This window comes from Pseudophryne corroboree, chromosome 6 (genome assembly GCF_028390025.1).
Source record: "Pseudophryne corroboree isolate aPseCor3 chromosome 6, aPseCor3.hap2, whole genome shotgun sequence".
Lineage (NCBI taxonomy): Eukaryota > Metazoa > Chordata > Amphibia > Anura > Myobatrachidae > Pseudophryne > Pseudophryne corroboree.
The window spans coordinates 452,950,117-452,964,224 of NC_086449.1; the positions used below are offsets into that span (position 1 = coordinate 452,950,117).

Sequence of the window (14,108 nt, forward strand, 5' to 3'; positions counted from 1 at the left end):
TATGCATGCAAGCCAATATGGACGAGATTGTCCATATTAGCATGCAGTGCTATGGAGCCGTCACTGCCCCCCTGCCGCTGGGTCGCCCGTCGGCCATATCTGCTGTCGGGCAGCTCGGCTGCAGATCTGCCAGTGTGTAGGGCCCATTACAGTGGGTGATGTCAATTGTCAGCTCCACCTAAGGAAAATAATAGAACTGTCCCTGTTGGTGCTGCTCTTTGGGGACAATTCTGCTCATCTCCAGTCTCCACCGCCAGCAGCTCTCCCAGCAGCAGTGTGGCTATAATTTAGCGATTCAGCAATTTAGGGGCGCTGAAATGAGATTGATTATATGTTGCCCCCCCAACCTAAAAACATTCTGACACCCCTGAATACACAGGACCGTTATAACAAAATCTGACTGTGAATGTATGAACTCTTAAGGTCCAATTAATACGGCCCTCAATTGAGACACACAGCTTATTACCATTGTTGCTTTTTTCTTTTAAAACAAATCTGAAACATTGTATTAACTCAATGTCTATCTGACACATGTTTGCACAGTACTATTTTAATATTTTTTTCCCTTTTACTATAAAATTGAATTTGTATAAACATATTGAGCGGTTTTAATTGACACAAGGTGGTATTCTATATACAAATATTGGTACATAACATCAATACCCGTTTAACCCAAGCACAGATGGTTTTTTTCTTTAAAAAAAAAAAAAAGCTAAGATTTGTTACTCCATGACAGTCAGAACCCCATCATCAGAAGCAGCCATTTTGCTTTACTGTACATCTTTATTAACTGTTTTAAGAGGGGAAGAAACTGATACAAGTTAAGTCTCCCATATCCAAAATTCCAAAATACGTAATAATCCAAAACACAGAATTTTTGGAGCGTGACTGAGATACAGTACTGATACTTTTGCTTTCTGACGGCTCAGTGTCACAAACTTCATGCACAAAATTATTACAAATATTGTATAAAATGACCTTCACTTTATGGACCTGATATAATGAAGTCCGAGGCTGACCTGCAGTACAGGTTCCCGGCTGAACTCGGATGTTTTTTTTAAAGCAGCAATCATGTACAATGCACAGCCAACTTGCACTTCACTAGATCCAGCCCATGTGTATAAGTTGTATATGAAACATAAATGCATTCTGTGTTTAGACTTGGGTCCCATCCAGTGGTGGCACAAGAGGTGAGGTTACAGCACAGTACAAACTTCAAATAGAGCCACACCAACTGCCACCCCAAATGCTGCCAAACATTGTCCTAGAAGCCCCCTTGGACTTTCCTCCATGGTGCCCTCCACTGTCTCCAGAAGTTACACCACTGGTAAAGGGAATTCAATTGCCCCTTCAGCTGTGATGTCAAGATAACAAATTGAGGTACCGATCAGTTTGTTCATATGATTACCTGCAGTGGCCGCACTGTTGGAGCAATAGCAGATCCACCATCAAGTTGACAAGGTGTGTCAACAGCCTAACCTAACCAATAATAGGCCTAATTCAGACCTGATCGCTGCTGTGTGTTTTCGCACAGCAGCTGATCAGGTTTTGAACAGCACATACGCCGGCACGAAGTGCGCCGGCACATGCCAGACAGCCGATGGCTGTCTCAGCACTGCGATCGCCTCTGCCTGATTGACAGGCAGAGGTGGTCGCTGGGTGAGAGGGGGCGGGCCGGCGGCATTTGCCCGCCATTTTAGGGGGCGTGGTCCGGGCAACGCTGGCATGCCCGGACCGTGCAGGGGGCAGGCTGCAGAGGCTGCGTTATGTCACACGCAACCGCTGCGACCCAGACAGCGACGAGTAGCTCCCTGCCAGCGCGCAGGAGTTGCTCTGGTAGGGAGCTACTCTTCAAGTACAAAAGGATCACCGCCGTGCAATGCTTTTGTACTTGTGCAGCGGGGTAGGGCCTGACATGTGGGGCGGACTAGCCCTGTGCTGGGCGTCCCACCGCATGTCAGGGAAGCTGATCGTAGTTGTGCTAAAGTTAGCACATCTATGATCAGGTCTGAATTAGGCACTATGGGGGTCATTCCGAGTTGTTCGTTCGTTATTTTTTTGTCGCAACGGAGCGATTAGTCGCTAATGCGCATGCGCAATGTCCGCAGTGCGACTGCACCAAGTAAATTTGCTATGCAGTTAGGTATTTTACTCACGGCATTACAAGGTTTTTTCTTCGTTCTGGTGATCGTAATGTGATTGACAGGAAATGGGTGTTTCTGGGCGGAAACTAGCCGTTTTATGGGAGTGTGTGAAAAAACGCTACCGTTTCTGGGAAAAACGCGGGAGTGGCTGGAGAAACGGAGGAGTGTCTGGGCGAACGCTGGGTGTGTTTGTGACGTCAAACCAGGAACGACAAGCACTGAACTGATCGCACTGGCAGAGTAAGTCTGGAGCTACTCAGAAACTGCACAGAGATGTCTTATCGCAATATTGCAAATCTTTCGTTCGCAATTTTGATAAGCTAAGATTCACTCCCAGTAGGCGGCGGCTTAGCGTGTGCAAAGCTGCTAAAAGCAGCTTGCGAGCGAACAACTCGGAATGACCCCCCATGTTTTGCTATTAAAAAACAAATTGCTGTTTTAAAAATATGCAGGCAAAAATCACTGAAAATCTGCAATTTCAGAGTCAGATTTAACTATGAGTATTCTTGTTATCACTGGCTTCAAATGATAAATGGTGCTCCAGTTAATCAGCTCCTAACTGTCATTTTTCACATGACAGTTAGGAGCTGATTGGCTGGAGTGCTATCTATAATTCATAACAAGTGATAACAAGAATATCACTCATTGTTAAATCTGCCTCTAAATATGCAAACTCTCCACTTTCTCCTGTTCTGTAGACATGACCATTTTATTTCGCTTCAGGATCCAATGGTACCAGTGCAAACATGAATTACAGTAACAAAAACCATGGTTTATACTGTACATAATAGATGCATAAGTTTAAAACTAGAGATGAGCGGGCCCAGATCTGAGAGATCCAAGCCCAAACAAATTTACCTAATCTGAGGAATCCAGAACTGCTGTTCAGATCTACCCGCCATTTCGTCCCTACTTTATACATGGGGCGCCCAAAGGAAATTTTTGCCCTGAGCCTCCACAAGGTCTAGAACCGGCCCTATCACCAATTTATTTGTATTTTTTTCAAATGTAACATGCACCCAATTCAGTACAGGGGAGTACAGGGGAGGGGGCACCGAAACATACGCTTGCTCCGGGCACCATGGTACGTAGCTACACCTCTGTGTGTCCATCAACTCCAGTGGCTGCTGATGTGCTGTGTCCATCAACTACAGTGGCTGAGACATTTTCAAGTGCTGGGCAATGTTGCTGATAATGGTATGCAGAAGAGGGCACTCGCCACCCAAACAAGTGCTGTGCCGGCAATATCTGGATCAGGGGCGTAGCCAGAACTTTGTGGGCCCCATAGCAACATTTTGAAGGGGCCTCCGTCCCAATGCTTCTAGAGAGACACTTCTCTGCATCAGTTGTTAATTTTATGCCCTATAATACTGCCCTAGTTAATTTTCTGAATCATAGTAGAGCCTTATTTAATGTTGTGCCCCATAGTAGTGCCCTAGTTTCTTTTATGAATCGTAGTAGTGCTTAAGTTCTCCCTATGTCACACTGTAGGGCTACCAGTACACATTATGCCACACAGTAACCCCAATTCACATTATGATATATAGTGCTCCCTGTTCATATTGTGCCTCATTACAGAGCCCCCGTTCATATTATATAACATTAAAATGTCCTCCAGTTCATTTTATACCACAATACAATGAGCAGGTGTAGGGGCATACCTAGATATATTGCAGGCCCCAAGGAAAAAGTTTTAAAGGGCCCCTATGTACCACCCAAGGGTGAAACATGTATGTAACACATGTAACTGTGACAGGAAAGGTGGGCCCCTCTCAGCTCTGGGCCCCATAGCAGCTGCACTGCCTGCACCTATGGTAGCTACGCCCTTGATCTGGATCAGAGGTTCTCAAACTCGGTCCTCGGGGGCCCACACAGTGCATGTTTTGCAGGTAACCCAGCAGGTGCACAGGTGTATTAATTACTCACTGACACATTTTAAAAGGTCCACAGGTGGAGCTAATTATTTCACTTGCGATTCTGTGAGGAGACCTGCAAAACATGCACTGTGTGGGCCCCCGAGGACCGAGTTTGAGAACCTCTGATCTGGATCATCAACAAATCACTGAACTGTAGGGCAAGCAAGGGTCCATTCGCTTGCACACGACTGCCAATCCATGCCCCCCTCTCCCTGGCCCAGCAACCAAGTTACATGACAGCCACTGCACTGTAAGCACAAGACTAGGGGTGGCTCAGATGTATGAATTGAATGGGGATGAATGGGGGTTGTTAGGTTTCGGGGATTAGAGTAGTTCTGGGACATGATTCTAATTGAGGGAGAAGGAAAGGTTATAAGGCATTGGAGGGTAGTTCTGGGGTGTGATTTTAATTGAGGAAGAATGGGGGATTGCTAGGTTTAGAGGGACAATTCTGGGGCAACAGAAGAAAAAGTAGAGGTGTCAGATTTAATTTTTTTTTTTTTTTGGGAGGGGCAGTTCTGGGATGTGATTTTAATTAATGGAGAAGATTGGGATGTCAGGTCTGGTAGGACAATTTTGGGACATGAGTTTAACTGAGTTTTAAGGGGGAGGTTGTCAGGTTTAGTGTTCTAGGAAATTATTTTTCACAAATATGTTTTTAATTGAGGGAGTTGTCAGGTTTGAGACTGATTTAATTTATTATTTGTTTAACCAATATAAATTAGTCACTATTTTGCTGAAGTGGCTGATGTACATGTAGCACGTTTTTTGTTTTAAGGGTGATGCTGGGGGAGAGAAAGTGTGTGAGGGAAGCTGCTGCTGGGGAGAGTGAGAGTGTGCTGCTGGGGAGAGTGAGAGTGTGCTGCTGGGGGAGAGAAAGTTTGTGAGGGCTGCTGCTGCAGGGGAGAGTGAGAGTGTGCTGCTGGGGAGAGTGAGAGTGTGCTGCTGGGGAAGAGAAAGTTTGTGAGGGCTGCTGCTGCAGGGGAGAGTGAGAGTGTGCTCCTGGGGAGAGTGAGAGTGTGCTGCTGGGGGAGAGAAAGTTTGTGAGGGCTGCTGCTGCAGGGGAGAGTGAGAGTGTGCTGCTGGGGAGAGTGAGAGTGTGCTGCTGGGGGAGAGAAAGTGTGTGAGGGAAGCTGCTGCTGGGGAGAGTGAGAGTGTGTTGCTGGGGAGAGTGAGAGTGTGTTGCTGGGGGAGAGAAAGTTTGTGAAGGAAGCTGCTGCTGGGGAGAGTGAGAGTGTGTTGCTGGGGGAGAGAAAGTTTGTGAAGGAAGCTGCTGCTGGGGAGAGTGAGAGTGTGCTGCTGGGGAGAGTGAGAGTGTGCTGCTGGGGGAGAGAAAGTGTGTGAGGGCTGCTGCTGCTGGGGAGAGTGAGAGTGTGCTCCTGGAGAGAGTGAGAGTGTGCTGCTGGGGAGAGTGAGAGTGTGCTGCTGGGGGAGAGAAAGTTTGTGAGGGAAGCTGCTGCTGCAGCCACAACCTTCGTGAGAGAGGTCTGCGAACTGTGGACAAAGTAGGTGCCGGAAGCTGGGTGCACGGCAGCAAGTGATGAGGTGAAGAAAGCTGGAGCAACTGCAAGGAGGAGTATCGGTGATGCAGGAGAGGGCCCACACAGAAAAGTATTGATTACTTACTTCATTGTAATTGTGATTGAATTTGCTGTTTTTGCTGTGTTCTGAATATTGATTCTCTTCACAGCTAGGTCATAGTCAATATCGTATTGCATAGTTTGTGTTGTTTTGCATTGTTCTTCAGAAGGTAATAGGGAGTTAGAGCTGTCAAGCAATGGGAGGGGCCGTGACTGAGAATCTCAATCCCTATTACCTTCTGAAGAACGTGTTGTGCACCTGGAGCAGACGACCCACTGTGAATACATATGCATGAGGTGTGTGCGAACATTTGCCCTGGAAGCCCAGGTAGCTGATCTAGAGCAGACAGTTACTCGACTGAGGGATATTCATAATCTCGAGCAAAGTTTAGATAGAATGGTGAAGGAGTTGCAGGGGGGACACTGGTAGACAAGGATAATCAGGTAGCTAGCTGGGTCACTGTTAGAAGAAAGAAAAAGAGGGGGAGGCACGACATCTCTGACATATCATACCCGAACAAATTCGCCCGATTGGACGAATATTCGGTGGATGATAGTGAGGAAATGATGGAGCTGGAGGAGACTGTTCCCTCTAGCAACCGGAGGAGTGGTCCCTCTGGAAGAAATGGGATGAAAGATAGAGAGGTACCTAGGCAGATTGTGGTGGTAGGGGACGCTATCATCAGGAAGACAGATAGGGCAATCTGCTATCGGGATCGCATTACGGACTGTTGTCTCCTGGGTGCTTGGGTATGGCACAAATCGCAGATGAGTAGATAGATTGTTGGGAGGGGCTGGGACAGACCCTGCGGCCTTGGTGCATGTTGGCACCAATGACAAAGTTAGTGGTAGGTGGGATGTCCTTAAGAAAGATTATAGGGACTTAGGCCAGAAACTAAAGTAAAGGACATCTAAGGTAATATACTCTGAAATACTACCTGTGCCATGCGATATCCCAGGGAGGCTGAAGGAGATCAGGGAGGTAAACGTGTGGCTTAGAGACTGGTACAGAAAGAGTGTTTTGTGTTCCTAGAACACTGGGTGGACTTCTCAGTCAGGCGCCATCTTTTTTGTCAGAATGGATTGCACCTGAATGAGGAGGGAGCTGCGGTGCTGGGGAGAAGGATGGTTAGAAGGTTTTAGGAGCTTTTAAACTAGGAGCCTGGGGGGAGGGTTTAGCTATAAACTATGGGTCATGCAGTGAGAATAGTAAGGATAGTGGTAGTGAACTAAATGGGGGTGGAGAAGGGGGGAGGGTAAGAGCAGCCGGTAAGGGTATTTACATGGGTAAAAAAAAAGGGTATTACCAAAGGTATTGCCAATACATTAATTAACAACTATGGGTCATCATTGCAGCATATAGAAAATGATGCATGCAGCATAAGGAAAAATACTTATGTCGGGGCGGAGAGTTTTGAAAGACTCAATGTGTTGATCAAAGAAAATAGTAAGGTGGGCTGTATTAAGTATGATGGGGTTGAGAGGGAGGGAGGAGAAGAACAGTCAGTAAGAGTAACTCTAGGAAGGCACTTGTGAACAATGAGAGGATACCTTTAAAAAAACAAATGGACAAGGGAAACACTAAACTAAAATGTATGCTTGCAAACGCAAGAAGCCTAGCAGGTAAAATGGGGGAATTGTTAGCATCAAAGGCTCAGTATGATATTATAGGTATTACAGAAACATGGTGGGACGACTCTCACGACTGGGTTGCAAACTTGGAGGGGTATTCTCTTTTTAGGAGGGACAGGGCTAACAAAAGAGGAGGAGGTGTATGTCTTTATGTTAAACCATGTCTTAAACCATACTTAAAGGAGGTTATTTATGAGGGGACTGGAGATAATGTGGAGTCACTATGGGTTGAAATCTCAAGTGGGGAGTATTGATGCAAAAAAACTAGTTATAGGCACATGCTACAAACAGACGGATATTAGCATACATGAGGAAGAACAACTTTTGCAGCAAATTTAAAAGGCTGCGGGATTGGGGACATCCTAGTGATTGGAGATTTTAATTATCCTTATATAAATTGGAGTAACGATTAATTCGTTAAAGCTAGGGGCAACAGGTTCTTAAATACGTTAAAGGATTACTACTTGTCTCAATTAGTCGAGGACCCAACTAGAGGTAAAACTACTATGGATCTAGTAATTACCAATAATGTGGACATTATATCAAACACTAAAGTTGGGGGGACTTTGGATAACAGTGATCACTATATGATCACATACGACATCAGTTTCAAGAAGCATAGCTATAAGGGATCAACCAAAACATTTAACTTTAGAAAAGCTTACTTCAGTATGCTGAGATGTGCACTAAACGACATTGACTGGGAAGCTTTGTTTCATGGCAAAAACACTACGGAAATGGGGGATGCTGTAAAACGGTTGCTAGATAGCAATATTCACAAATTCATTTCCATGGGCAGTAAACGGAGGAGTAATAAACTCAAACCGACGTGGCTTAATAAGGTGGTCAAGGAAGAAATTGCTAAAAAGAAGCATGCTTTCCAAGCATTTAAATCTAATGGAAAGGAGGAGTCATTCCAGTACTACAAGGAATGCAATAAAAGATGCAAAAAAGTAATAAAAGTAGCTAAAATTGAAAACGAAAAGCAAATCGCTATGGAGAGTAAAACCAACTCTAAAAAGTTTTTTAAATACATAAACAGTAAAAGGTTAAAAAAGGAAAACATAGGTCCAATAAAAGATTAGTTTTGAGTATTGATAAATGATGACGAAATAAAAGCGGTAATACTGAACAAATTTTTTTCATCAGTGTTCACCAGAGAAGAACTGACGGTGGGAGTAGTGCATAACGATAGTGGCAGTAATGATTCGTGGCTAGATACTTGTTTAAGTGAAGAACTAGTCTGGGAGAGACTAAGCAAAATTAAGATGAATAAATCACCTGGCCCAGATGGACTTCACCCGAGGGTTCTTATGGAGCTCAGGTCACAACTAGCAAGACCTCTATACTTGATATTCAATAGTTAAATTAGATCAGGCATGGTACCGAAAGGTTGGCGAATAGCTGAGACAGTACCATTATTTAAAAAGGATCTAAAAATCATCCGGGTAACTACAGACCGGTTAGTTTGACATCTATAGTGGGGAATATATTGGAAGGAATTATAAGGGATAGCATACAGGAGTATCTGCAGACCGCTAAGATTATTAGCAGGAACCAGCATGGGTTTGTGAGTGACAGATCATGTCAAACTAACTTAGTTAGCTTCTATGAAGAAGTGAGCGACAATCTTGACCAGGGAAAAGCAGTGGATGTGGTTTATTTAGATTTTGCAAAAAAAGCCTTCGATACAGTACCTCACAGGAGACTGATCATCAAATTAAAGGAGCTTGGCCTAGGAAAACTATTTGTATATGGATAAGTAACTGACTGGATAACAGGGTACAGCGAGTAGTGGTCAATGGGATGTCCTCCAGCTGGGCACCAGTAGTCAGCGGAATACCACAAGGGTTCGTACTCGGGCCACTACTGTTCAACATATTTATCAATGACCTAGAAATAGGCCTGGAAAGCACAGTGTCAATTCAGATGATACTAAACTGTGTAAGGTAATTAATTTGGAAATAGATGTGGAGTCTCTACAGAATGACTTATCTAAACTTGAAATCTGGGCGTCTAAATGGAGAATGAGGTTCAATATAGAAAAATGCAAAGTTATGCACTTTGGGACTAAAAACAAACTTGCATCCTACACATTAAATGGGGAAAATCTAGGGGTAACAGTATTGGAAAAAGATTTGGGGGTACTCATTGATAATAGGCTTAATAACCGTATACAATATCAAAGTGAAGGCAAGTAAAGTGCTAGCATGCATAAAACGGGGAATTGAGACAAGGGATGAGAGTGTAATCCTGTCGCTGTACAAATCATTGGTACGTCCGCACCTGGAATATTGTGTTCAATTTTGGGCACCACATTATAAAAAAAGATATCTGTGAACTGGAAAGGGTTCAAAGGCGAGCTACTAAATTGATTAAAGGGCTAGAGGGACTGGATTATGAAGAAAGGCTTACTAGGTTGAATATGTATACACTAGAAAAGATGCGTCTAAGAGGAGACATCATTAATATCTTCAAATATATAAAGGGACATTACAAAGAGTAATCAGAGGAATTGTTTATGAAAGAACTCTGTATAGGACACGAGGGCACCCGCTGAGGCTAGAGTAGAGAAAATTAAATACGCAATGTAGAAAAGGGTTCTTCACAGTTAGGGCAATAAGAATTTGGAATTCCCTGCCAGAGAAGGTGGTAATGGCGGACTCTGTAAATGCATTTAAAAACGGATTGGATACATTTCTGACTGAAAAAGATATCCAAGGTTATAGCATTTAAAATATTGACATTGATAATCTGGGAAGAACAGGATTTATAGTTGTTAAATAGACATACAACATTACTTCAGCAGGGACAATATAATGAACTCAGCTAATACAGGATACAGGTTGAACCCCATGGGCATTTTGCCTCTTTTCAACCTCATTAACTATGTTACTATGTTACTATAAATGTATGTAAATCAGTAATATTTTTATTTGTTTTTACCTTTAGGGGTCTGTGAAAGTCACACCGAGAGGGTTCACCCCGCATGTAAGTGCAGCTATTTGCCACATTTATGGTAGCTACAAACTAGAGATGAGCGGGTTCGGTTCGTCGAGATCCGAACCCCCCAAACTTCACATGGTTTACACGGGTCCGAGGCAGCCTCGGTTCTTCCTGCCTAACACACAAAACTTGAACGGGAGAAAATGTCATCATCCCATTGTCGGATTCTCGTGAGATTCAAATTCCATATAAAGAGCCGCGAATCGCCGCCATTTTCACTCGTACATTGTCGAGATAGCAAGAGGATGTGGCTACGTTCTCTGCCTGAATAGCCCAATATCAGCTAAATCTCAGCTCAATATCTGTGCTCAGTATCAGTGCTGCATTGTGGTGACCTGTATATATGTAGTAGTACAGTACAGTAGTCCAATGCTGTATTTTGCTGCCCCGTGTCAGTTCTATTATCCAGAACAGTGCTCAGTATCTGTGCTCATTATTATCATTGCTGCATTGTGGTGACCACTGACCAGTATGTAGTAGTACAGTACAGTAGTCCATTGCTGTATTTTGCTGCTCCGTGTCAGTTCTATTATCCAGAACAGTGCTCAGTATCTGTGCTCATTATTATCATTGCTGCATTGTGGTGACCACTGACTAGTATATAGTAGTACAGTACAGTAGTCCATTGCTGTATTTTGCTGCCCCGTGTCAGTTCTATTATCCTGAATAGTGCTCAGTATATGTGCTCATTTATTATCATTGCTGCATTGTGGTGACCACTGACCAATATATAGTAGTATAGTAGTCCATTGCTGCATTATGGTGACCAGTATATATATAGTAGTACGGTACAGAAGTCCATTGCTGCATTTTGCTGCCCCATGTCAGTTCTATTATCCTGAACAGTGCTCAGTATCTGTGCTCATTATTATCATTGCTGCATTATGGTGACCAGTATATATATAGTAGTACAGTACAGTAGTCCATTGCTGTATTTTGCTGCCCCGTGTCAGTTCTATTATCCTGAACAGTGCTCAGTATTTGTGCTCATTATTATCATTGCTGCATTGTGGTGACCACTAACCAGTATATAGTAGTACAGTACAGTAGTCCAGTGCTGTATTTTGCTGTCCTGTGTCAGTTCTATTATCCTGAACAGTGCTCAGTATCTGTGCTCATTATTATCATTGCTGCATTGTGGTGACCACTGACCAGTATATAGTAGTACAGTACAGTAGTCCAGTGCTGTATTTTGCTGCCCCGTGTCAGTTCTATTATCCAGAACAGTGCTCAGTATCTGTGCTCATTATTATCATTGCTGCATTGTGGTGACCACTGACCAGTATATAGTAGTACAGTACAGTTGTCCAGTGCTGTATTTTGCTGCCCAGTGTCAGTTCTATTATCCTGAACAGTGCTCAATATCTGTGCTCGGTATCAGTGCTGCATTGTGGTGACTAAAAGTCCAGTGTCTTGTGCTGCATCTTGCTGCTGTAGGGTGTTGTGGTAGTGTCCTGTCACTGTGCATAGGTCATCATCATTCCAGTCACAGTGTTATCTGGTATCTATCTAGTGGTATCTAATTCCAGACATTACTGCCATCTAATTCCAGATATATTACTGGCATATAATTCCACACATTAAAAAATGGAGAACAAAAATGTGGAGGGTAAAATAGGGAAAGATCAAGATCCACTTCCACCTAGTGCTGAAGCTGCTGCCACTAGTCATGGCAGAGACGATGAAAGGCCATCAACGTCGTCTGCCAAGGCCGATGCCCAATGTCATATCAGAGACCATGTAAAATCCAAAAATAAACGTTATGGTAAGAACTTACCGTTGATAACGTGATTTCTCTTATGGCCACAGGTATCCACAGGATAACATTGGGATATACTGGAGCGACAGCGGAAATGGCACCAAACGGTCACGAGCCTACTGGCCTCCCAGGATGCATCGGGGCTTCTCCATATAATCCTACCCACTGACTCAGTCAAATCAGTTCTTTCCACAGCAATTTAGGCAGGAGCATCAGGTAGAAACCTATTCAGGCGATAAGAACACACATGCACACCATTTCATGCAAGAGGGAAGAGGTTTAGTGATTGTAAAGATCCTCAAATCAGGTGCGACAGGGTGGGACCCCTGTGGATACCTTTGGACATAAGAGAAATCACGTTATCAACGGTAAGTTCTTACCATAACGTATATTTCTCTGGCTGGGTCCACAGGTTATCCACAGGATAACATTGGGATTCCCAAAGCCAGTTTTAGTGGTGGGGACGCTCCTGATTAGACAGGAGAACCTTTCGCCCGAATTCAGCATCATGAGAGGCAAAAGTATCCAAGGCAATGTCTAATGAATGTGTTAATGGAAGACCATGTGGCCGCCTTACAAATCTGTTCTGCTGAAGCACCATGTTGTGCTGCCCATGAAGGACCTACCTTACGTGTAGAGTGAGCAGAGACATTAGCAGGAGTAGGGAGATCAGTACGAGAATAAGCTTCTGAAATTACCATTCGGAGCCATCTTGCCAGCGTCTGTTTACTAGCAGGCCATCCTCTTCTATGAAATCCGTAGAGGATGAAGAGAGAATCTGTTTTTATGATGGCACTAGTACGATCTATGTAGATTCTTAATACTCGGACCACGTCCAGCGACGCTTCTCCCTCAGAAAGTCCCGATTCCTGAAAAGCTGGGACTACAATCTCTTTGTTAAGGTGAAACTTTGAAACCACCTTTGGAAGATAACCAGATCTAGTTCTGAGAACTGCCTTATCTGGAAAAAAACTTAGGAAAGGAGACTTACACGACAGTGCTCCTAAATCTGACACTCTTCTAGCTGACGCCATTGCCAGTAGAAAGAGCACCTTAGCCGTCAACCATTTAAGATCTGCTCTCTTAAGTGGTTCAAACGGAGGTCCCTGAAGGATTTTAAGAACCAGGGGGGTCATTCCGAGTTGTTTGCTCGTTGCCAATTTTTGCAACGGAGCAATTAAGGCTAAAATGCGCATGCGCATGGTACGCAGCGCGCATGCGCTAAGTATTTTAGCACAAAACTTAGTAGATTTACTCACGTCTGAACAAAGAATTTTCATTGCTCCAGTGATCGGAGTGTGATTGACAGGAAGTGGGTGTTTCTGGGCGGAAACTGACCGTTTTCTGGGAGTGTGCGGAAAAACGCAGGCATGCCAGGATAAAACGCGGAAGTGGCTGGAGAAACGGGGGAGTGGCTGGCCGAACGCAGGGTGTGTTTGTGACGTCAAACCAGGAACAAAACAGGCTGAGCTGATCGCAGTGTAGGAGTAAGTCTCGAGATACTCAGAAACTGCTAAGAATTATTTATTCGCTATTCTGCTAATCTTTCATTTGCTATTCTGCTAAACTAAGATACACTCCCAGAGGGCGGGGGCCTAGCGTGTGCAATGCTGCTATAAGCAGCTAGCGAGTGAACAACTCAGAATGACCCCCCAGATTCAAATCCCAGGGAGCTGCAGGAGGAACAGATGGAGGTAAAATATGTACAACTCCCTGAAAGAAAGTACGCACATCCTGTAAGTCAGCAATCTTTTACTGCAACCATACAGTGATACTTGAACTCTCAAGGAAGCTACTTTCAAACCCTTATCCAATCCTGCTTGAAGAAAATCCCAAATCCTGGATACTTTAAAAGATCTTGGATTCAAACTTTTTTCACTACACCAATGAATATAGGCTTGCCATATTTGATGATAAATACGAGCTGAAGAAGGTTTTCTTGCTCTAAGCATAGTTTGAATTACTTGTTTTGAAAATCCTCTAGCTTCTAGGATAGAGGTTTCAACAGCCACGCCATCAAAGACAGACGATCCAGATGGCTGTGACAACAAGGACCCTCCATTAGCAGATC

At 44.0% G+C, this 14,108-nt stretch overlaps 1 long non-coding RNA gene across 1 annotated transcript in view; it reads left to right on the top strand.

Moving 5' to 3' along the window:
- Positions 1-4,938: 4,938 nt before the first annotated feature.
- Positions 4,939-14,108, top strand: part of LOC134935360 (uncharacterized) — a 101,460-nt gene continuing 92,290 nt past the window's right edge. Inside the window, exons 1-2 of the long non-coding RNA XR_010180089.1 lie at positions 4,939-5,671; positions 10,225-10,263. This is a non-coding gene — a long non-coding RNA (uncharacterized LOC134935360). The remainder of the gene's footprint in view (positions 5,672-10,224; positions 10,264-14,108) is intronic.